Below are 23,023 nucleotides of genomic sequence, written 5' to 3'. Positions count from 1 at the left end.
AATAATTAGAAGGAAATAAACTTTATATTTTAATTTTATAGAATCTTTAGCTAGGATCTATTTGCCTTTGGCAATTTGTAAATAATCACTGTTGCTGCAGACACATTATTATTGTACCTCTCTCCAGCCTTCGATTATAGAAAAATATTTCACATTTTGACTCATCAGTCCAGAGCATCTGCTGCCATTTTTCGGCATGCCAGTTCCTATATTTTCATGCATACTGTTAGGAGTCGAGTTTCTTCTGCTGCACAGGAGGAATCTCGATCCGTGTCTGCTGCGGTCTCCCATTCTGCATCGGCCGCAGAGAGGTCTGCTCAGCGGAGGCGTCGTTCCCAGCGTTTTGCTGGGACTGATTCTGTGCAGAGGGTTACTACTGCCTTTTCTGGCTCTCCTGTTGTACCCTGCACTGATCTGCGGCGAGCAGGCTTCTCTGGGACTAAGTCCTTATTTTCACACACTGAGCATGCCCAGGGCAAGATCTCCCGTTGGAGATCAAGGGTCACATGCTCAGGTACTGCAGCACATTCCATTGGTCCTCCAGGAAGGTCCTGAAAGGGCAAAACTTCGGTAGCAGCTTCCTGTGCTGCAACTATATAAACTGCGCATGACCACACGGCCATGCGCTAGTATTGTCTTGTAAATATGTGTGTGTGTTGTGAGTGAAAGTCGCTCTTTAAATAACCCTCCCTATTGGATGACTGTTCGCGGAAGATGTATGTTTGCTATCTAGCGCCCGACTTATCCAACAGCACGTAACACACATTACAGCTACCAGTTGCTGTGTCCGCCAGTACGGCGCCGCGCGCTTGCTCTGCGCTTTCCTGACCCTAGCCTGGGTGGTTAGTGGCGTCCGTCAGTGCGGCACCGCACGCACTCTTGTGCCTTTATATTATTATTTATGTTCCTCTGACACCCCAGTTGCGGTGTCGAGCGCATGGGGCCTTCTGAACTCAAATCCTCAGTCTCGGGTTTGAGATTAGTGACTCCTTGCTTGCGCTCTATGTGTGGTACCGCGGTCCTGTGACGCAACAGGGTCGCTTCCTTCACACAGGGTGAAGTTAACCCATGTGTGTATTCTTATAGTACCGCCATATAGTCCGTCTTTACTAGCAGCAGGGTTTTTACCTGCACGGTGGACCTCAGACTGCGAACGTACCTAGTTTAATATCATCTTATACTTGGTGCGTTCCGCCAGTCCTTAACACATACTTGAGTCACTTGGCCTTGTTTCTATTTCCATAGTCTGGCTTTTCCGCACAATTCTTTCATGAAGATCACTTCTGGCCAGACTTCTCAAAACAGTATATGGGTGCAGCTGGCTCCACTGGTGGCTGCCAGTTCTATGCTGATGGCACTGCTGTACATATTCTAATATGTCTTTTATTGGTTTCCCTTGTTGACAATTTCATCTTCCCTACACTATCTTCTTCAAAGTTGCCAATTTCTTGGTGCTTCTTCAGAATACCTTGAACAGCACATTTTGAAAACCCAGTCCGCTTTGAAATCTTTGCTTACGAGAGACCTTGCTGATGCAGTATAACTACCTTGCTGATGCAGTATAACTACCTTGCTGATGCAGTATAACTACCTTGTATCTTATTGTTACGGTGTATGATCTGTGACATGAAACTGTCTTCCACAACCTCACCTTGCAGCAGAGTTTGGCTGTTCCTCGCCAATTTTTAAGCCTCATACACAGCTGTTTATGTTTCAGTTAATGTCTGTGCTTCAACCTACAAAACACATTACAATTCCAACATTTATTTATTTTTTCTTTATGCAGTTTACCATATGAGTTAATCAGTTTTATATTTTCATAGACCGGACATTTACTAACATGGCAAAATTAAATGTTGTTTACTTTTTTAATCTCTTTATTTTCAAATTGGGAAAAGGGGAGTGGCTCAAACTTTTAATTTTTTTTTTTTTTTTTAAGTCCCACTATGTAACATAGTAACATAGTAACATAGTTAGTAAGGCCGAAAAAAGACATTTGTCCATCCAGTTCAGCCTATATTCCATTATAATAAATACCCAGATCTACGTCCTTCTACAGAACCTAATAATTGTATGATACAATATTGTTCTGCTCCAGGAAGACATCCAGGCCTCTCTTGAACCCCTCGACTGAGTTCGCCATCACCACCTCCTCAGGCAAGCAATTCCAGATTCTCACTGCCCTAACAGTAAAGAATCCTCTTCTATGTTGGTGGAAAAACCTTCTCTCCTCCAGACGCAAAGAATGCCCCCTTGTGCCCGTCACCTTCCTTGGTATAAACAGATCCTCAGCGAGATATTTGTATTGTCCCCTTATATACTTATACATGGTTATTAGATCGCCCCTCAGTCGTCTTTTTTCTAGACTAAATAATCCTAATTTCGCTAATCTATCTGGGTATTGTAGTTCTCCCATCCCCTTTATTAATTTTGTTGCCCTCCTTTGTACTCTCTCTAGTTCCATTATATCCTTCCTGAGCACCGGTGCCCAAAACTGGACACAGTACTCCATGTGCGGTCTAACTAGGGATTTGTACAGAGGCAGTATAATGCTCTCATCATGTGTATCCAGACCTCTTTTAATGCACCCCATGATCCTGTTTGCCTTGGCAGCTGCTGCCTGGCACTGGCTGCTCCAGGTAAGTTTATCATTAACTAGGATCCCCAAGTCCTTCTCCCTGTCAGATTTACCCAGTGGTTTCCCGTTCAGTGTGTAATGGTGATATTGAAATGGTGATATGTGATCCTCTGTACTATATCCTCCCAGTGTCTTATGAAGTCCAGCCATAAAAATAGTGATGATTAGGTCCCTCAGTAGGCTATGAACTGCCATGGCATTCTATTGGCCCCCAAAAGCATGTTATATAATCATAGAATATTAGAGTTGGAAGGGACCTCAAGGGTCATCATGTCTAACCGCCTGCTCAATGCAGGATTCACTAATCCTTCTCAGACAGATGTCTGTGCTTCCTCTGTTTGAACGCTTCCATTGTAGGATAACTCACCATCTCCCATGGCAGCCTAGTTCACTCATTGATCACCCTCACTGTCAAGTTTTTCTATTTGCTAATCTGTATCTTCTCCCTTTCAGTTTCATGCCATTGCTTCTCGGGTTCCACGTGCAAATGAGAATTAATGATGAATCCTCTACACTGTGACAACCCTTCAGATATTTGTAGGCAACTGTTAAATCTCCTCTTAGCCTTCTTTTTTGAAAGCTAAACATTTGCAGATCCTTTAACCATTCCTCGTAGGACATACTTTGCAGTCTGCTCACCATCCTGGTAGCTTTTCTCTGTACTTGCTCCAGTTTTTCAATGTCTTTTTTAAAATGTGGTGTCCAGAACTGGGCACAGTGTTACAGATGACACCTAAGAATAATAATAATAATAATCTTTATATAGCGCTAACATATTCCGCAGCGCTTTACAGGTTGCACACATTATCATTGCTGTCCACGTTGGGGCTCACAATCTAGGTTCCCTATCAGTATGTCTTTGGAATGTGGGAGGAAACCGGAGTACCAGGAGAAAACCCACGCAAACACGGAGAGAACATACAAACTCTTTGCAGATGTTGTCCTTGGTGGGGTATGAACCAAAGACTCCAGCGCTGCAAGGCTGCTGTGCTAACCACTGAGCCACCGTGCTGCCCCAACACCTGACCGAGGAAGAGTAGATGGGGATAATTACTTCACTTGATATAGACTCTATGATTCTCTTAATACATCCCAGAACTGTGTTTGCCTTTTTTGCTGCTGCATCACACTGTTGACTCATGTGCAGTTTGTGATCTATTAGCATACTCAAGTCTTTTTCACACCTGCTGTTTCTTTGTTCTATTCCTCCAATTCTGTAGATGTAATTTTCATTTTTCTTGCCCAGATGTAGAATGATATGAGGGTGTGTGTTGCTGTGGTATGTTGCGGATGGGTGGTGAATATATGGGCATTGGAATAGGAATTCTGCCATTTAGATGCCACTATTGGAGATTGAGAGTGGCATTTATTTTTTATTTTCTAGTTACGTTTTGAAGTGTTTTTGAAGAGTTTTGTTCTGAAGCATTTTTTGCCGCTTTTTGTCATGTACCTAGTATAGTAGCTGGTTTAGAGCAGATTCCACAACAATTTGCTACAAAAAAGATGTGACATGCACTTTTTTTGACCATAAATTTTTTTAAAACTTCCTTTTAAAGCAAAAAACTCATAAAAAGCTAAGTGGATTTCCAATAGAAATGGATACCATGAGTCATCCAAGTGTATATTTTTCATGTTTTTAACCCCTTTACCCCCAAGGGTGGTTTGCACGTTAATGACCAGGCCAATTTTTACAATTCTGACCACTGTCCCTTTATGAGGTTATAACTCCGAAACGCTTCAACGGATCCTGGTGATTCTGACATTGTTTTCTCGTGACATATTGTACTTCATGATAGTGGTAAAATTTCTTTGATAGTACCTGCGTTTATTTGTGAAAAAAACGGAAATTTGGCGAAAATTTTGAAAATTTCGCAATTTTCAAACTTTGAATTTTTATGCAATTATATCACAGAGATATGTCACACAAAATACTTAATAAGTAACATTTCCCACATGTCTCCTTTACATCAGCATAATTTTGGAACCAATTTTTTTTTTTGTTAGGGAGTTATAAGGGTTAAAAGTTGACCAGCAATTTCTCATTTTTACAACACCATTTTTTTTTAGGGACCACGTCTCATTTGAAGTCATTTTGAGGGGTCTATATGATAGAAAATGCCCAAGTGTGACACCATTCTAAAAACTGCACCCCTCAAGGTGCTCAAAACCATATTCAAGAAGTTTATTAACCCTTCAGGTGTTTAATAGGAATTTTTGGAATGTTTAAATAAAAATGAACATTTAACTTTTTTACACAAAAAATTTACTTCAGCTCCAATTTGTTTTATTTTACCAAGGGTAACAGGAGAAATCGGACCCAAAAAGTTGTTGTCCAATTTGTCCTGAGTACGCTGATACCCCATATGTGGCAGTAAACCACTGTTTGGGCGCATGGGAGAGCTCGGAAGGGAAGGAGCGCTATTTGACTTTTCAATGCAAAATTGACAGGAATTGAGATGGGACGCCATGTTGCGTTTGGAGAGCCACTGATGTGCCTAAACATTGAAACCCCCCACAAGTGACACCATTTTGGAAAGTAGACCCCCTAAGGAACTTATCTGGATGTGTGGTGAGCACTTTGACCCACCAAGTGCTTCACAGAAGTTTATAATGCAGAACCGTAAAAATAAAAAATCATATTTTTTCACAAAAATTATATTTTTGCCCCCAATTTTTTATTTTTCCAAGGGTAAGAGAAGAAATTGGACCTCAAAAGTTGTTGTCCAATTTGTCCTGAGTACGCTGATACCCCATATGTGGCAGTAAACCACTGTTTGGGCGCATGGGAGAGCTCGGAAGGGAAGGAGCGCTATTTGACTTTTCAATGCAAAATTGACAGGAATTGAGATGGGACGCCATGTTGCGTTTGGAGAGCCACTGATGTGCCTAAACATTGAAACCCCCCACAAGTGACACCATTTTGGAAAGTAGACCCCCTAAGGAACTTATCTAGAGGTGTGGTGAGCACTTTGACCCACCAAGTGCTTCACAGAAGTTTATAATGCAGAACCGTAAAAATAAAAAATCATATTTTTTCACAAAAATTATATTTTTGCCCCCAATTTTTTATTTTTCCAAGGGTAAGAGAAGAAATTGGACCTCAAAAGTTGTTGTCCAATTTGTCCTGAGTACGCTGATACCCCATATGTGGCAGTAAACCACTGTTTGGGCGCATGGGAGAGCTCGGAAGGGAAGGAGCGCAGTTTGACTTTTCAATGCAAAATTGACAGAAATTGAGATGGGACGCCATGTTGCGTTTGGAGAGCCACTGATGTGCCTAAACATTGAAACCCCCCACAAGTGACACCATTTTGGAAAGTAGACCCCCTAAGGAACTTATCTAGAGGTGTGGTGAGCACTTTGACCCACCAAGTGCTTCACAGAAGTTTATAATGCAGAACCGTAAAAATAAAAAATCATATTTTTTCACAAAAATTATATTTTTGCCCCCAATTTTTTATTTTTCCAAGGGTAAGAGAAGAAATTGGACCTCAAAAGTTGTTGTCCAATTTGTCCCGAGTACGCTGATACCCCATATGTGGCAGTAAACCACTGTTTGGGCGCATGGGAGAGCTCGGAAGGGAAGGAGCGCCGTTTGACTTTTCAATGCAAAATTGACAGGAATTGAGATGGGACGCCATGTTGCGTTTGGAGAGCCACTGATGTGCCTAAACATTGAAACCCCCCACAAGTGACACCATTTTGGAAAGTAGACCCCCTAAGGAACTTATCTGGATGTGTGGTGAGCACTTTGACCCACCAAGGGCTTCACAGAAGTTTATAATGCAGAGCCATAAAAATAAAACAAAATTTTTTTCCCACAAAAATTATTTTTTAGCCCCCAGTTTTGTATTTTCCCTAGGGTAACAGGAGAAATTGGACCCCAAAAGTTGTTGTCCAATTTGTCCTGAGTACGCTGATACCCCATATGTGGGGGGGAACCACCGTTTGGGCGCATGGGAGGGTTCGGAAGGGAAGGAGCGCCATTTGGAATGCAGACTTAGATGGAATGGTCTGCAGGCGTCACATTGCGTTTGCATAGCCCCTAATGTACCTAAACAGTAGAAACCCCCCACAAGTGACACCATTTTGGAAAGTAGACCCCCTAAGGAACTCATCTTGATGTGTTGTGAGAGCTTTGAACCCCCAAGTATTTCACTACAGTTTATAACGCAGAGCCATGCAAATAAAAAATATTTTTTTTTCCACAAAAATTATATTTTAGCCCCCAGTTTTGTATTTTTCCAAGGTTAGCAGGAGAAATTGGACCCTAAATGTTGTTGTCCAATTTGTCCTGAGTACGCTGATACCCGATATGTGGGGGGGAACCACCGTTTGGGCGCATGGGAGGGCTCGGAAGGGAAGGAGCATCATTTGGAATGCAGACTTAGATGGATTGGTCTGCAGGCGTCACATTGCGTTTGCAGAGCCCCTAATGTACCTAAACAGTAAAAACCCCCCACAAGTGACCCCATATTGGAAACTAGACCCCTCAATGAACTTATCTAGATGTGTTGTGAGAACTTTGAACCCCCAAGTGTTTCACTACAGTTTATAACGCAGAGCCGTGAAAATAAAAAATCTTTTTGTTTTCCCACAAAAATTATTTTTTAGCCCCCAGTTTTGTATTTTCCCAAGGGTAACAGGAGAAATTGGTCCACAAAAGTTGTTGTCCAATTTGTCCTGAGTACACTGATACCCCATATGTTGGGGTAAACCCCTGTTTGGGCACACAGGAGAGCTCGGAAGGGAAGGAGCACTGTTTTACTTTTTCAACGCAGAATTGGCTGGAATTGAGATCGGACGCCATGTCGTGTTTGGAGAGCCCCTGATGTGCCGAAACAGTGGAAACCCCCCAATTATAACTGAAACCCTAATCTAAACACACCCCTAACCCTAATTCCAACGGTAACCCTAACCACACCTCTAACCCTGACACACCCCTAACCCTAATCCCAACCCTATTCCCAACTGTAAATGTAATCTAAACCCTAACCCTAACTTTAGCCCCAACCCTAACTGTAGCCCCAACCCTAACCCTAACCCTAGCCCTAACCCTAGCCCTAACCCTAGCCCTAACCCTAACCCTAGCCCTAACCCTAACCCTAGCCCTAACCCTAGCCCTAACCCTAACCCTAGCCCTAACCCTAGCCCTAACCCTAACCCTAACCCTAGCCCTAACCCTAGCCCTAACCCTAGCCCTAACCCTAGCCCTAACCCTAACCCTAGCCCTAACCCTAGCCCTAACCCTAGCCGTAACCCTAACCCTAGCCCTAGCCCTAACCCTAGCCCTAACCCTAGCCCTAACCCTAGCCCTAACCCTAACCCTAATCCTAGCCCTAATGGGAAAATGGAAATAAATACATTTTTTTTTATTTTTCCCTAACTAAGGGGGTGATGAAGGGGGGTTTGATTTACTTTTATAGCGAGTTTTTTAGCGGATTTTTATGATTGGCAGCCGTCACACACTGAAAGACCCTTTTTATTGCAAAAAATATTTTTTGCAATACCACATTTTGAGAGCTATAATTTTTCCATATTTTGGTCCACAGAGTCATGTGAGGTCTTGTTTTTTGCGGGACGAGTTGACGTTTTTATTGAAAACATTTTTGGGCACATGACATTTTTTTATCGCTTTTTATTCCGATTTTTGTGAGGAAGAATGACCAAAAGCCAGCTATTCATGAATTTCTATTGGGGGAGGCGTTTATACCGTTCCGCGTTTGGTAAAATTGATAAATCAGTTTTATTCTTCGGGTCAGTACGATTACAGCGATACCACATTTATATCATTTTTTTATGGTTTGGTGCTTTTATACGATAAAAACTATTTTACAGAAAAAATAATTATTTTTGCATCGCTTTATTCTCAGGACTGTAACTTTTTTATTTTTTTGCTGATGATGCTGTATGGCGGCCCTTTTTTTGCGGGACAATATGACGCTTTCAGCGGTACCATGGATATTTATATCTGTCCTTTTGATCGCGTGTTATTCCACTTTTTGTTCGGCGGTATGATAATAAAGCGTTGTTTTTTGCCTCGTTTTTTTTTTTTTTTTCTTACGGTGTTTACTGAAGGGGTTAACTAGTGGGACAGTTTTATAGGTCGGGTCGTTACGGACGCGGCGATACTAAATATGTGTACTTTTATTGTTTTTTTTTTTTTATTTAGATGAAGAAATGTATTTATGGGAATAATATTTTTTTTTTTTTTTTTCATTATTTTGGAATATTTTTTTTTATTTTTTTTACACATTTGGAAAATTTTTTTCTTACTTTTTTACTTTGTCCCAGGGGGGGACATCACAGATCAGTGATCTGACAGTTTGCACAGCACTCTGTCAGATCACTGATCTGACATGCAGCGCTGCAGCCTTCACAGTGCCTGCTCTAAGCAGGCTCTGTGAAGCCACCTCCCTCCCTGCAGGACCCGGATCCGCGGCCATCTTGGATCCGGGGCTCGAGCAGGGAGGGAGGTGAGGAGACCCTCGCAGCAACGCGATCACATCGCGTTGCTGCGGGGGGCTCAGGGAAGCCCGCAGGGAGCCCCCTCCCTGCGCGGTGCTTCCCTGCACCGCCGGCACATCGCGATCATCTTTGATCGCGGTGTGCCAGGGGTTAATGTGCCGGGGGCGGTCCGTGACCGCTCCTGGCACATAGTGCCGGATGTCAGCTGCGATAAGCAGCTGACACCCGGCCGCGATCGGCCGCGCTCCCCCCGTGAGCGCGGCCGATCGGCTATGACGTACTATCCCGTCCAGGGTCAGATAAGCCCAGGGCACCTCGACGGGATAGTACGTCTAAGGTCACAGAGGGGTTAAAGACAATTTTGGATAGGAATTTCTAAAAAAAAAATCCATAAAAACTATGTGAGAATAGCCTCACAGTCCAATTAAACAGTAAGGAGACATTAGATTCTGAGCCCCATTGGGGACAGTTAATGATGATAATCTCTGCACAATGCTGCAGATTATGTTGGCGCAGTATAATCAAGAGGAAATAAATAAGGAGTAGAAGGATGATTGATATGCTGGGCCCACGGAGCTTGGTCTGGCTTTGGTTTTCTCATTAGATGGTATAGCGCACTCATTGATTTATTTTCCTTTCATACAAACAGAATGAAGTAAACAAAACACGCGAGCTTACAAATATTTAACTGCTCGCTTTATATCTCCCAGCCAGGGGTACAATTACCTTCCATATTTACAGGTAAGGCGTTTTCAAGGCAATTGTTTCTTATTAAGTATTTTGATGACATTTGACTCTGTAAAGCGCATACAGCAGGAATCTGATTTGTACGGAATTACAATGTAGCGTTGGTGGCGTCTTTATTGATGCGGCGGAAAACTATAACTATTACTTTAGTGAGTTTAAGTTCCTTAAACTTTTGTTTTAAAGGGATTATTCAGGATTAGGCAAAACATGGCTGAACACGAGACCATGGGTCGTGCCTGAAATTTCAGCTCAATTTCAATTAGGCATACAGGGCTGATCTGTGAGGGCCCCACACAACCTGTAGACCGAAATGGAGCTATTTATATAAAAAAGAAGCTATGTTTTTTTCACTAGAGAACAGTGGACTTGTTCGGAAAACGTTCCCCAATCTCAAATTCAACATGAACATAGCACATTCGGATTCGTTTTCGGTTTGAAAAGCATTTTTACTCAAAGTCGGCAAAATTTGGTCACAGTTCGATAAATCATTGCGTTTCCACTGATCCTTTTGTTATGACTTTGGCTAGCATAGTGGTGGTGTATGATCAGTGGGGGTAGATGGGGGGACGTGTTTGATGAGTTGAGGGGGTATGGAGAGGTTGGAGGAGTGGCACGCTGTTTTTTTCCCTTTAACTTTATGTCTGTTGATTCCGGCAGCCAATCAGGGCGCAGAAACCATCTACAGCGTCATGACACAAAGTCTTCTGTGATTAGCTGCCGAATGTCACATGTACCTGGCCTTATAAAAAGTGGACATCTTGTTTTGCTGGCGCCATTTTCTCAGTGTCACAGTACAGAGGAGCTGCTCCTGATAGTGCTGCAAGTGAACTTGCCAGTTAGCTAGATAGGATCCTGTCCTGTGTGAAATCGATATGTAGTGTACTATGTGACAATGCTTTATTGTGAACTAGGATGCCTTATAATGTTATAATATCTGTTTGAGTCATATATCCGTATGGACTAGGGATAGAGATAGGGAGATATAGTGTAAGAGTAAAGGTACCGTTACACTAAACGATTTACCAACGATCACGACCAGCGATACGACCTGGCCGTGATTGTTGGTAAGTCTTTGTGTGCTCGCTGGGGAGCTGTCACACAGACAGCTCTCCAGCGACCAACGATGCCGAAGTCCCCGGGTAACCAGGGTAAACATTGGGTTACTAAGCGCAGGGCCACGCTTAGTAACCCGATGTTTACCCTGGTTACCAGTGAACACATCGCTGGATCGGCGTTACACAAGCCGATTCAGCGATGACAGCGGGTGATCAGCGACCAAAAAAAAGGTCCTGATCATTCCCAGCGACCAACGACCTCCCAGCAGGGGCCTGATCATTGGTCGCTGTCACACATAACGATTTTGTTAACGATATCATTGCTACGTCAGAAAAAGCAACGATATCGTTAAATAAATCGTTATGTGTGACGGTACCTTAAGGTCTAGTAATAGTAGTAGTAGTATTGAGTAATATGCAGTTTAGTACAGTGGAGGCACTGTAGATTATGAAACAAGATAAGGTTAGGATAAGAAGTAGGGAATTTCCGAGTAGAAGAGGCCAGAGTAGTGATAGTTGAGACACTTCCTGGTTTTAGTCAATTACAGAGAGGGATGAGAAGAAGTGAGGTTGGTTCAGTAACAAGTTTAAATGGAGCCGCTGAAAGTCACACGAACATGAGGGGACAAGAGCAGCATGAGAGTGGCAGTGACTAGGTTCAGAAGGAAATCCCAGAACGTCCGAGTCCTATGGTCTGGAAAAGGTTGGAGAGCGCTTTCCTTTAGCAGCCCTTCGGAGGGGAATACGGGCGGGGAACCCCAAGCATGAACTAGTCAGGCTAATCGAGAAGCTGCAGCACCAGAGGGTACGTTACCGAAACAAAGAATCTCAGGAGAGCAAGGGACAGTATAGTGGAAAGGATCTATGATAAATGAGTACTACTGTGCGATGCCTGTGACTGAACTGGACGTGCTGAGTAAAGTTGCTATGTTAAAAATGAACTTGGACTCTGTCAATCTGTGTGAGAAGATGACTTAAACAGGAACACTGCAACATGAGGAGAACGCTAACCTAAAAGTGAGTGTCTTGCACTGCACACATATCACACAGCAGTTGGGACTTTGTAATTTCTTTGCATGGTGCCAGGGTATAAAACAGCAGCCCCTCGCCATGACTACCACCCTGGCCACCTCACAATTCAAGCATCTAACCAGATTGTGCCAAAACTGTGTGGCAGTCTCAGGAGGCCCCATTTGCTAATTCAAAATATTTGTGATAAAACTGTGCTTCAGTGGGAAATCAGAAGGCTGTTATTAAGTGTTATTCAGGCACACATCTAAGAAAGTAAATAGTGCTTGTTTATTAAGTGAGAGGTCACTGACATCTGTTGGCCTAGGTTTGTGAACCAGCAGGTTACAAAATTGGAAGGCTACATAGAACATGAGTGGGGAAAAAGCGAGGTTGTGGTGGATGCAGAACAGGCTTGGTGTTCGCTGTGCACGTGGGTTAGGTGCTAATGTTAATGAAAGTTCAACTGAACAAACACTGTCTCGTCCCATCCAAAGACCACTGACAACATCTGTTACTAAACAGGCTACTCCACTCCCTTAATTTGGCAGCCACACAATGGTACGCCATGTAGATGACGGTCAGAAAGAGCATTTGCTCCAGTGGATGGCAAGCGCTGCATCAAGTGGCCTCTCCTCCTCTTACTCCACCTTGACATCACACAGTATACTCCTCAGAGGTGGCACCCCAATCACCCTGGTTCTCCCCTGTGTCACAAATTTCCAAATGCCCAACTGACTGTGGGGAATCACAGTTGGGCTATCATAAAGAGCTGTTCACACATTCTATTCAATGGGGATCAGAAAGCATCTGCACCGATGCTCAAAATTTTTTCATGTTGGATCCAGGGCTGGACAAAGTAGGGTCCGAGCAGAATTTAGACCCTCAGAACAAGATGTTAACCATCAGGGGTGGAGGTAATTTTTATGAGACTCAGATACCAGAGGTGCACGCAGACTATACTGTGGTGTCAGGGCAGGAAGAAGAGGAGATTAACTCTCAGGGTGAGGAGTGTGAGAGCAGAGAGGATGATAATAAGGTTGTAGATCCCATTTGGTGTGATCCCAGAATTTATGCAGCTGTATAGCTCAGGAGAGGAGGTGCAGGAGGTGGTAGACGAGGAGGTTATGTTGCAGCTTCCCACACAGACATGAAGTGATGCAACCATGACAAGCACTGCATCCTCATCCCCAACTCTGGCTGCGGCCAACACTGGTTGCAAGTGTGCAGTCCACAGGTGTGGCAAAGGTTGCCTAGCCTACCGGTTAACTATTTGATTTGCGATGTTCCAACATGGTGGAATTCCACTCTGCACATTTTGCAGCAACTATGGCAGCAGCAATGAGCCCTGGAACAGTATGTCCTTTTGCATTGCCTGGGCCAATGCAGTATGGATGTGGCGCAAAACACGCTTGCGGAGTGGGCACAGATGAGTGATCTCTGCACCCTTCACAGTTTTGAAATGGCTGCTAAGATGGTTAGCGCTGACGATGCCATCATCAGCATCAATATTTCGGTCATCTACACCCTGGAGCACACTTTAAATAGTCTGCTTGAGGAGGTGGTGGTCCTAAAGGAAGAGGTGGAAGCAGAGGAGGATGCAGAAGGCATAACAATATCTCAAATTTCCGGACTGTCATCGCACAAGCGGGTGCCATATGAAGGTGGCTTACAGCGATCAAGGGGGGCTCATGGTACCAAACTGTTAGTGAAGGTGCAGGATGAAGGGATGTGCAACAGTCAGGAGATGAAGAAGATTATGATCCCCTCTTGGTTGTCCGTAGTTGGGGGGAGGGTACGGATGAAGCAACCTTGAGTGTTACCCGGCAACCAAGACACCATGGACATGGACCTCATTGAAGCACCCGACACATGAGCGCCTTCATGGTGCACTTTCTGCATCATGATGCACATATTCTTAGGGTTAAAAATAGTGCTGTCTACTGTACTGGGTTGCCACTCTGTAAGATCCACGGTACAAGAGTAAATTTAGCCAGATGCTTCCCTCCCTAGAAATGGATGCGTGCATGCTGAAGTATCAAAACACACTTGTAGGAAATCTTAAGAGTGGTTTTCCCCAAGACAGCAGTGAGGCACACAGTACGCATCACAGTTTTAGATGTCCAGCCCCGGGCATGTCAAGGCGTCATCACAAAAACATTAACAGCAGAAGCTGTGGTGTAAGTGGCGTAAGCAATTTCTGTGAGTTGTTTCACACATTGTTTAGACCAGCCCGTGCACCAGCAGAACAGAATACAAGTCTGTTTTGAATGACTGAAGGGGATTGTGCAGGAGTATGTGGAGCTCAATATGAATTCCATCAGGGGGGTTTGGACCCTTTTTCATTTTGGTCTTCAAAAATAAAAGAGTTGCCTCAGCTCACCTGTCACGCCTTGGAGGTTGTGTCATGCCCGGCAGCTGGCGCTGTCTCAGAACATGTCTTCAGCGCTACTGGTGGTGTCCTGACGGATAAGCGCATCCGGCTATGCCCTGAAAGTGTAAACTGCCTAACTTTCATCAAAATGAGCAAGTCATGGATCTCCAATGACTTTTACATCCCAGTCGCAGACTTGGCAGACAAGGCGATGGTGTAGATTTTAGTGTCATGCATTGATCTTACATTATTGCAGTTTGAGCCTGAGCAATAGCACAGGCACAGAGGTGTCTTTTGTGCTGTTGCTACTGATACTGATATTACAAACATTTTTTTTAAATGTGGAGACAAAAAATGTGGTCTCCATCTGGTGGGTTGCCTGTATTAAAAGCTGTGTCAGAAGCCTATTATACTGTTTCTACTCTGTGGAAATTGATGCCACTTTAGTGGTGTGTGACAATAATTTTTGAAATGTGGAAACTCCAAATTGTGTCTCCATCTGTTGGGGATCCTGTGTAAGTAGGGCTTCCAGACAGGCAGGCCTGCATTTACTATCAGCCAACCACCTGTGTTACTTTCCTTACATTTTTCTACCAATATTACTGTATGAAACTGATGCTTGTGCCATCAGTGTGGCAGGAAAAAAAATAAAAAAAATAAATTTTGGTGGTGTTGCATGAGGTTTCAGGGCTCCCAGCAAAGAAGGCTTACACTGCTCCTTTAACCACCAGGTCCTCATTAATTCCGAGCTATCAATGCTGCGCCAAACCCTGATAACTCATGCATGGCCCATGGCTGACTACTGCTGTGCCATTTGCAAATTTCTATTGTGGCTCAATTTATGCCACTTTTCATGGTCTCTGCCCCTAATTTTAGCTGTTTCGGAAGCTTTTTTTTAAAAATCACCCCTTAAGGTGTTGTCTATATGTTTGGTTTGGCCTCCCATTGAGTCTAATGGGGTTTGGGTATGTTCGTTGAACCGTCCAGCAAACATGTTCGATGAACATCTTAACGTTCGGCAAATCGAACCGAACCTTGAAAGGTTCACTCATCTCTAATTATAACTACCAACAAGTAGGGCTTTTGTTGTACTTAAAGTAAATGCAAATGTGGTTGAATCCCTGGCTTATACGCAGCTACAATTCTGTCCTTCTTTCACCTTCACCTCTCCCTGCTCTTTTTGTTTCCGGGGTACAGTGTGACGAGCATGGTGTCAAGTGTCTTATATAGACCTGATGATACTATGCGGCCAGCCACTCACAGTAATGCCACAACCAACATAGCTATGACATTACAATGACTGGCAGGCAATCCCCACAAGTTTATTGGCTGTCTAAAAAGCGACATACATGCTGGGTGGGGACGCGAGCATTAAAAAAATGCTGGCTGAGTAACAAGCTCACTCACCACTGCTCATTACCTCTTGTGGCAGTCTGGTCCACAAGTTGATCGCCCTCACTGTCAAAAAGTTTTTTCTAATATCTAATCGGCATCTTCTCCCTTTCAGACGATGCTTCTAGTATTTGAGCAAATAAGGATAAAACTGATCCCTCTACCCTGTGACAGCCCTTGAAATATTTGTAGACAGCTATTACGTGACCTCTCAGCCTTCTCTTTTGCAAGCTAAATGTGGCACCCCAGTAGTCTAGTTGCCACAATATCATTGCCTTCTTCACGGGGGAAGGGGGTGATGTCATGCCTGAAGGTAAGGAGGGATCCTCTTAGCAGGTAATACAAACATACAACACCTTCCTGACTCCAGACCAGAAGGGGGAGCTCTAAACCTGGCTTCAGGGGAACTTCCCTATAAGTTCTGGTCTGGAGGTGGGGTTAGAAAGTTCAGTGTGAGACAGTGAAGATAGAGGAAGTGGAGCACCCCCAAGGACCGTGGGTACTCAGGCCGGGTCAGACAGTTCTTAAAGGGGAAGTGGTCACGGCAGTGGTGACCCGGTCCATGGCTCTGGGCATCCAATTAAAGGTGAAATAAAGTTTATGGAAAAGGGGATTTATTTGTGACGCCACCTGTGGTACTCGGCAATAAAGGTCTTAGCCGATGCTGCTTCAGAGTCCGCTGGGGCTGGTGGTGATGCAGCATAGTTGGTACAGCTCTCCACAGATAGAGCTAACCCCTATTGCAACTGTATGAATAAATGATGAGGTGATGGTGGTTGTGGTAGGCCAGGCAGGTGTTGTAGGAATAATAAAAAAAACAAAAGCAAATACTATAGGGGTATACTCAATATATAAACCAAAAAAGAAAAACAACCCTTAAAAATACCTTTAATTAACCATATAAAAATTCTATATATAAATATTAATCAACACCAAAACCAAAGAACAGAGCGGGGTATTGATACAGCAATAAATACGCCAGGGATTTCTAATTGCAACAGGCAGTCCTAACTTTATCCTAATTGCTTCCTATTGGACTGTACTTTCCTGGCAGTGGAGGTTGGCACCCTAAATTTGGCATGATGCCCCCACTCCGTGTCGGCTGTCCCTTCTGGCCCTATATGGACCCTAACCACTACCCACGCCCAAATCCCAACACCATACACACAACCACAAATACTTGGTCAGACTAAAAAACTTATTGAGTAGATTTGCACAAGATATCGTATTGCACTGAAAACCTGTTGCACTTGTGTCTGCTTTTAATCCAAGACTGTTCCCTGAACTCACCCTTTGTTCAAATCAGGATGTATATATAGTCACTTAGATTGTCAAGGGCATGGTGAGGGAGCAAATAGGCCTCCAAAGTTCAATTTTTGGGACAAAGAATTAAAATGCTCCTGTGCTCATTTCCATAATTGGCTGCATAATTAAGTCACCACGACCAAGTAATCTATTTATTGCAAGCTAGAAGGAAACATCACGTATAAATAGTTTCACCAGTCTCTCATGGCCACAGCACAACATATTGTCATATTATACATATCACTGCCATAGAGAGACAAAGCATGCTACTGGAACCATAATAGGTTATTTATCTGAATGATATGACATGATTTGTCCAATGTCTCCGTCTCTACGTATTTCGCCCCCTCCTAGTATAGGGGCTCATCAGGGGACCATGTTTAGTAACAAGCCATAGTGGCATCATGTAACAACTCTGCTGGCATCACGGCATGGCCTCTCATCTCTCACACTATCTTACCCACTGCTCCAGGTGATGATGTGGTTTCTGTTTCTTGCCAGCTCTATTTCTCTGCTCTCTGCATGCTTCCTGGCTGTGTGTATAGGGGTGAGGCGCCTGAACTCTCTGGTTCTTATAGGAATCAGGTGCACCTGTCTAGTCTGTTCCTGACCAATTACCAAGAGGCCTCCAGTATTTAGTGCAGCTCCACCCAGTGGTCTGGGCCTGTGCAATGTGTTAGCTCAGTTTGTGTTTAACTTTTGAGTTTTCCAGGCCTTGCTCTGAGTTACTCCCTCTCTGGAGTCTTTTCTCCTTGCCTTGCCTTGATCTTGTTGTCCGCCCTCCAGGAGGCAGAATATCCTGGTCCCTGTGTCTTTGTTCTTGTTTCTTGTCTTGTTCCATTTCCATGTCTGAACTTAGTCTTATCTCAGTCTCCTTGTCTGTGGCTTCCTTCCCTGTTGTGTCTTTCCTTGTGTTCTCAGTCTGCTTATGCTCCACACTCTTGCGGCTCTGCCAGCTCTGTACCTTTGTGGCTTTACCTCTGCTCCGCACTCCTGCGGTTCTGCTCTGTTCTACTCTGCTTAGCTTCTGCAGAAATCTCTTGCTGCAGTTCCTCTCTGCATTCCTTGCGGTTCTGCTCTGCTTAGCTTTTGTTGCTGCGCTATCTCTTGCTGCTCTTCCTCTCCTATCTGCAGCCTTGCATTTCTCTTCCTGTGTGAACAGGTCCCAACCTGTTCCTTCATTCTCCTTTCCTTCTGGCTTGTTTCCGTACCTGCATCTCCTGTGTGAACAGGTCCCAACCTGTTCCTTCATACTTCTTTCCTTTCTGCTTGTTTCTTTACCTGCACCTCCAGTGTGAACAGGTCCCTACCTGCTCCTTCATACACCACACCAACCAGCCCTGTGTTCTGTCGTTCCTGCCAGCCCTGTGTTCTCTGTCGTGCCTGCCAGCCCGGTGTTCTCTGTCCTGCATGCCAGCCCTGTGTTCTGTGTCGTGCCTGCCAGCCCTGTGCTCTCTGTCGTGCCTGCCAGCCCTGTGTTCTCTGCTGTGTCTGCCAGCCCTGTGTTCTCTGCCATGCCTGCCAGCCCTGTTTTCTCTGCCGTGCCTGCCAGCCCTGTGTTCTCTGCCGTGCCTGCCTGCCCTGTGTTCTCTGCTGTGCCTGTCATCCCTGTGTTCTCTGCTGTGCCTGCCATCCCTGTGTTCTCTGCTGTGCCTGCCAGCCCTGTGTTCTCTGCCATGCCTGCCAGCCCTGTGTTCTCTGCCATGCCTGCCTGCCCTGTGTTCTCTGCTGTGCCTGCCATCCCTGTGTTCTCTGCTGTGCCTGCCAGCCCTGTGTTCTCTGGCATGCCGGCCAGCCCTGTGTTCTCTGCTGTGCCTGCCAGCCCTGTGTTCTCTACTGTGTCTCTGCCAGCCCTGTGTCTCAGCCGTGCCAGCCTACTCTTCTGAGTTTCAGCCGTGCTCTTCTACCAGTCCTGCCTGATGCCTGCACCTGTCCTAGTGTTCCTGTTCTTCAAGTGGGATCAGCAGCCACAGCCAGACACCACCCTGGAGCGACGACATGCACCATGCGACATGCTGCATGCACCATGCGACGACATGCACCATGCGGCAACATGCACCATGCGACAACATGCACCATGTGACATGCACCATGCGGCGACATGCGACATTCACCATGCGACAACATGCACCATGTGACATGCACCATGCGACGACATGCGCCATGCGACGACATGCACCATGCGACGACATGCGCCATGCGACGACATGCGCCATGCGACGACATGTGCCATGCGACGACATGCGCCATGCGACAACATGCACCATGCGACAACATGCACCATGCGACAACATGCACCATGTGACATGCACCATGCTACGACATGCACCATGCGACGACATGCTACATGCACCATGCGACGACATGCACCATGCGGAGACATGCTACATGCACCATGCGATGACATGCACCATGCTACATGCACCATGCGACGACATGCACCATGCGGCGCCATGCGCCATGCGACGACATGCGTCATGCGACGACATTCACCATGCGACGACATGCGCCATGTGACGACATGCACCATGCGACAACATGCACCATGTGACATGCACCATGTGACGACATGCACCATGCGGCGACATGCTACATGCACCATGCGACGACATGCACCATGCGGCGACATGCTACATGCACCATGCGACGACATGCACCATGCTACATGCACCATGCGACGACATGCACCATGCGGCGCCATGCGACAACATGCGCCATGCGACGACATGCGTCATGCTGCATGCACCATTTGACGGCATGCGACATGCACCATGCGACGACACACGGCGACATGCGCCATGCGACGACATGCGCCATGCGACGACATGCACCATGCGACGACATGCACCATGCGACGACATGCTACATGCACCATGCGACGACATGCACCATGCTACATGCACCATGCGACGACATGCGCCATGCGACGACATGCACCATGCACCATGCGGCGACATGCGACATGCTGCATGCACCATGTGACGGCATGCGACATGCACCATGCGGCGCCATGCGACGACATGCACCATGCTACATGCACCATGCGACGACATGCACCATGCGCCGACATGCGACATGCACCATGCGACGACATGCAACATGCGACGACATGCGACATGCACCCTGCGACGACATGCGACATGCACCATACGACGACATGCACCATGCGGCGACATGCGACATGCTACATGCACCATGCGACGACATGCGACATGCACCATGCTACATGCACCATGCGACGACATGCACCATGCGGCGCCATGCGCCATGCGACGACATGCGTCATGCGACGACATTCACCATGCGACGACATGCGCCATGCGACGACATGCACCATGCGACAACATGCACCATGTGACATGCACCATGTGACGACATGCACCATGCGGCGACATGCTACATGCACCATGCGACGACATGCACCATGCGGCGACATGCTACATGCACCATGCGACGACATGCACCATGCTACATGCACCATGCGACGACATGCGCCATGCGACGACATGCGACATGCTGCATGCACCATTTGACGGCATGCGACATGCACCATGCGACGACATACGGCGACATGCGCCATGCGACGACATGCACCATGCGACGACATGCACCATGCGGCGACATGCACCATGCGGCGACATGCTACATGCACCATGCGACGACATGCACCATGCTACATGCACCATGCGACGACATGCGCCATGCGACGACATGCACCATGCACCATGCGGCGACATGCGACATGCTGCATGCACCATGTGACGGCATGCGACATGCACCATGCGGCGCCATGCGACGACATGCACTATGCTACATGCACCATGCGACGACATGCACCATGCGCCGACATGCGACATGCACCATGCGACGACATGCAACATGCGATGACATGCGACATGCACCCTGCGACGACATGCGACATGCACCATACGACGACATGCACCATGCGGCGACATGCGACATGCTACATGCACCATGCGACGACATGCGACATGCACCATGCGACGACATGCACCATGCCACGACATGCACCATGCGACGACATGCGACATACAGTACATTCATACTACAGACATACAGTACATATAACACAGAGTACATACTCACCATCACTTGTCACTTTGTTCCCGGAAGCCATTGTCACCTGTAAAAAATATTAAAATAATAAACAAACAATATACTCCCTGTCCGCAGAAATCCAATTAAAACGAGTGTCCCACGACGATCTTCCGTGGAGAGCAGGAGCATCAGTTGATGCGACCACTCTCCAAGGGCTCCAGGAACACAATGATGGAAGGTATCACAAGGTATTCCTAAGCCCCTGTGAGAAAATAGTCCCTAGTCTCACTATTGGCATTGCTGGGTGAGACATTTTCCCACGCAGCAATTGCCATAAAGTGAGACCAGTGAACTAGAGTAACCTCAGTGATGCACTGCAGGAGCCATTGTCTCCTGTCAGTGTGTCACTGAAGGTCCTATAGAGCAGTGACATCACCCGATGTCACTGTTCTATAGGGGAGATCGTCGTGGGACACTCGTTATTAATTGGACTGCGTCGGACAGGGAGTATACGGTTTATTATTTTACTTTTTTTTGCAGGCGCTGAAGTATGGTAAGTATGGTTAAATGAAGAATATTAAAATACTTTTTTCCAAATGTGTGTGTGTTTTATTAACCCTTTCTTACTATTGGATTAGTAATGGATAGGCGTCTTATTGACGCCTCTCCGTTATTAACCCGGCTTAATGTCACCTTACAATAGCAAGGTGACATTAACCCCTTATTACCCCATATCCCACCGCTACTCGGGAGTGGGAAGAGAGGGGCTAAGTGCCGGAATTGGCGCATCTTACAGATGCGCCATTTCTGGGATGGCTGCGGACTGGTATTTGTAGCCGGGGGGGGGGGGGGGGCAATATCCATGGCCCCTCTCTAGGCTATGAATATAAGCCCGCAGCTGTCTGCATAGCCTTTCTGGCTATAAAATATAGGGGGACCCCACGTCATTTTTTGGGGGGGTCCCCCTATTTTACTAGCCAGTAAAGGCTACGCAGACAGCTGCGGGCTGATATTCATAGCAGGCTACAAATATTGGCCCCCGGCCGTCGGCTTTCCGAGAATTGCGCGGGAGCCCACGCCGTTTTTTTCTTTTTTTTAAAAAAATTCAACGCTCATTAAGGCCTCTTTCACTCTTGCATTGGTACAGGTCCGTCGCTATGCGTCGGGCCGACGTACCGACGCACGTTGTGAAATTTGTGTACGAAGGGGGCAGCGGATGCAGTTTTTCAACGCATCCGCTGCCCATTCTGAAGTGTGGGGAGGAGGGGGCGGAGTTTCTGCCGCGCATGCGCGGTAGAAAATAGCGGGCGCAACGGCCAAAAAAACGTTCACTTGAACGTTTTTTTGTGCCAACGGTATTCCAAAACACGACTGATCCGTAGCACGACGGACACGACTTGTGGCCATCTGTCGCTAATACAAGTCTATGGGTGAAACGCATCCTGCAAGCACATTTGCAGGATCCGGTTTTTTCCACCGGGACGTTTTTTTTTCCGCCGGATCCGTTTTTTTCCGCCGGATGTTTTTTTTTTCCACCAGATCTGTTTTTTCCACCGAATCCGTTTATTTTCGCCGAATCCTTTTTTTTACGCCAGATCCGTTTTTTCTCATAGAGTTGTATTAGCGCCGGATTACACCTGATGGCCACATGTTTCATCCGTTTTTTGCAGGATACATCAAAAAAGCTGTTTCCGCCGGATGGAAAACACATACAGAGATACTGTTTTTCAGTACGTCGAAAAAATGCACAGCGACGGATCTAGCAAAAAACGGATGAAACGTGTGGCCATCAGGCGCTAATACAACTCTGAGAAAAAAATGGATACGGCGTAAAAAAAAAGATCCGGCGGAAAAAAACGGATCCTGCAAATGTGCTCGCATATAGTATATAAGACAGCCTCCCCCATAGAATATAATATACCCCCCATAGTATATAAGACAGCCTCCCCCATAGAATAGAATATACCCCCGCAGTAG

The sequence above is a fragment of the Ranitomeya imitator genome, chromosome 5 (genome assembly GCF_032444005.1).
Source record: "Ranitomeya imitator isolate aRanImi1 chromosome 5, aRanImi1.pri, whole genome shotgun sequence".
NCBI classification, from domain to species: domain Eukaryota; kingdom Metazoa; phylum Chordata; class Amphibia; order Anura; family Dendrobatidae; genus Ranitomeya; species Ranitomeya imitator.
Note: the sequence above shows the minus strand (reverse complement) of the source record.